Source organism: Mustela nivalis (genome assembly GCF_964662115.1).
Source record: "Mustela nivalis genome assembly, chromosome: 7".
Taxonomy (NCBI): domain Eukaryota; kingdom Metazoa; phylum Chordata; class Mammalia; order Carnivora; family Mustelidae; genus Mustela; species Mustela nivalis.
The window spans coordinates 68958637-68961608 of NC_139026.1; the positions used below are offsets into that span (position 1 = coordinate 68958637).

The window sequence follows — 2972 nt, forward strand, 5'->3', positions numbered from 1 at the left end:
CCCTTACAAGAGAGAAAATACTGAAGACAAAGTCATTACCTTCAGGAACTGGGAAGGGAGGAGACAGAGGGCTTTGCTCATGATTTTGAATACAGTTATACTTCTGTATTATTTATTTTTTTAAAACTTTAAGATGCTACATATCTCAAATGGTTACTGCTTTTTTTGCAATTCTTGCACTAACATTGGCTATTGTTACCCAGAAGCCCCGGCAGACACAAAGAATCCTCCATGATGGAGCCAGCTGTTTGTAACAGAAAGTGTTCTTGAAAGTTAAGATAAATTCAAATGTGGCCAGGACGTTTCTAAGCCTTCCAGAAATATGCAATAGTAGAACTTGAACTTAAGCTCAGTTCACTAACTTGGTGGCAAACCCAAGACTTCTCCAAGCTGTGCTTTGATATTCTCTCCTTGAAATAAAAAATAAAATGAATGATGCCTTATTTATCTTTCAGGTATAGATCCAGATTTGCTGGTTTTTGAACAATCACGTCCCACATATCTAAATACTCGTTCCTCATCTAACACACGGGACAGACTAAGGATTTTAAAAGCTACGCATTTAGATGAACAACAAACCACAGTGATAAACCAAATGCTACCATCAACCACACATCAAGATTTGGTTGTCAACACAAACAGTACTAGGTATTCCAAGGAGTTAACCACAGATTCTTGGGCAAAACTCATTTCCCTGAATAACTCCATTACCACAGAGGTAAATATGGTGTCACACAGCACTGATTTCATCAATAATCCAGATAACAAGACTATTTCTCCTTTCTTTGTTCCCATAGACACAAAAGCTTTTCATAGGCCTATTCCATCCCGACTCAACAGTAGCAAGCAATTACTAAATAAAACCAAGGGGTCCAACAGCAGAAACCACACAGCTGAGAATGAAGACATGACACCTGATGGGGCATCTGTGACTTCAAAGATGTGGCTGGCTCCAGTGGCCCTCTGTACCTCTGTCATCTTTCTTTGCTGTTGTATGATCATCCTAGCATCTGGATGCTGGAGAAAGCAGCAGGGCCAGTATAAGCCAGGGCAGAGAAAGGCAGGATCCAGGCATGTCAAAAAGTTAACACTCTAAAGAAGAACTCTTCATAGTAAAAGTTACAAGATTGTAAGCTTTCAAGGGTATCGTTTTTAGTTTTCTGTAAGACAAGGGCTGTTTGTCTAAAAAAAATAAATATTGCACAGGATTGCAAGGCCATAATCTTCATAAACTTAACTGCTTTGATCATTTCTATTTTGTGAATAGTCTACCCTTTGCCAAAGTTCCAAAATTCTGACCCCTGCACTTGTTTAGCACAGTGTGAGAGATATGCTTCTAAGTGCTATACATGTATTCCCTCATGGATATAATTTTATGAATTAGATATACTTTTTAAAATGACTATAGTATTATTATCACATTTTACAGATGAGGAAAATGAGAAGAGAGAGGCTATCTTCCCTAAAGTCACATAGCTTAATATTAGGGAGGGCAGGATTTAATAGATATCTGGTTCAAAAGTTCATGCTGGAAATCACTGTTAGATTAAAAGCCTCCAAATAACATGGAAAAAAATAATACAGAGAGGAAAACACCATAATATCATATGTTTCCTGTCAAGGTCAAATAATTGTCATGTATGTTAATAAAATCTTTTAGTGGATTGGACAGAAAAGTGCTATTATTACAGTTACTAACACATGTGCAAATGCTGCCTTTTAAAAAAATTTAGTTTTGATGTTCGACTGATTAATTCTTCTTAATCCTAAACCATCTTCATTTTTTAAAGTTGACATGCCTTTAACTCTGGTACTGGAATTGTGTTGATCTCTGTTGAATAAAGTTTGGGAGTTTTAGTTTACAGCCCTCACGTGTATGTAGTGTTTTCCCAGGTGCAAACATTAGCTGTAGGTATTTGAGCTCTGTCCAAATCTTACACCAGATCTACCCCCACCCCCACCCTGAAGTGCAGACACTTTAATTCAATCAAGTCTCCAATGATTTTAAGCTTTAGACCCTTAATCTAACCCTTGAAACTCTTTTTAAATGTGAGGAGAGATACTAAAAGACAGCCAATAAGCAAGAATAGATAAAAGAAAGCCCTATTACAGGATTAATAAAACAGTATTGTTCTCTCTTATGTTAAAACAAACTGTCCAGTGGCTTAAGAGGTGTTTCTGTTTCTTTCCCTAGTGTTGATACTATGTGGGGGAAAAATATGTCTGTTTCTTTTTTTAATATAAGGAAGAAATATAAAAAATCTCTATCAGTGGAATATTAGCTACAAATAAAAATCTGATTTTTAAAATGTCATCAACTTACCCTTATTTACTAGTCATGATATTAAATATTAAATTTTATCAATTTCTTTCCCAATTCATTAGGAAAAAAATTATTCATATTACATAGGGAGGATATAAAGACTTAAATTACCCTAAAATTATATTTCAATAAATAACTCAGGAAGCAGTCTTTAAAAATTATTTGTACAATCTTTTAAAAGATTATTTTTCTTTAAAATATATGCAAGTTTTTAATTTACCTTATTTTATTTTTTATATACAAGCTTTTAAAGGTTTCCAAAAAACCAGGGGTGCTAGAAAAACATTTTTCTTCCTTGGAGTTTCTTAGAATTTGCTCATTTCCTAAAATTGGTAGTTTTATAAAAATGACCATAATTTGAGAAAACATATTTACATTTGTAAGAAACCAAACTCATACTCCTCTTCTTCAGCCACTATCTGTGACCATCAGATAAACTGAAGACATTTATTAGACTGCAGATGCAACCAGGCCAGTGTCAGCCAGGAAGCAAAAATCGCCGAGCCTAGAAACCATGTCCTTCCTGGAAGCCACAAGGACCAAAAGAGAACTTCTGAATAGAATTTAAAACTTTCTTAAGAAACAATAAAAGATTCTCAAGGCCAACAACCAGTCAACAACCAAGGCCAAGATTGTTAAACTCAATTGC

The 2972-nt window shown here is 35.0% G+C and overlaps 1 pseudogene across 1 annotated transcript; it reads left to right on the top strand.

Annotated features, from left to right (window-relative positions):
• The first annotated feature begins 436 nt into the window (after positions 1–436).
• On the top strand, positions 437–1096 carry LOC309868797 (MANSC domain-containing protein 4 pseudogene; annotated as a pseudogene). Its single transcript has one exon. The product of its transcript is annotated as an MANSC domain-containing protein 4 pseudogene (transcript).
• Positions 1097–2972: the final 1876 nt, after the last annotated feature.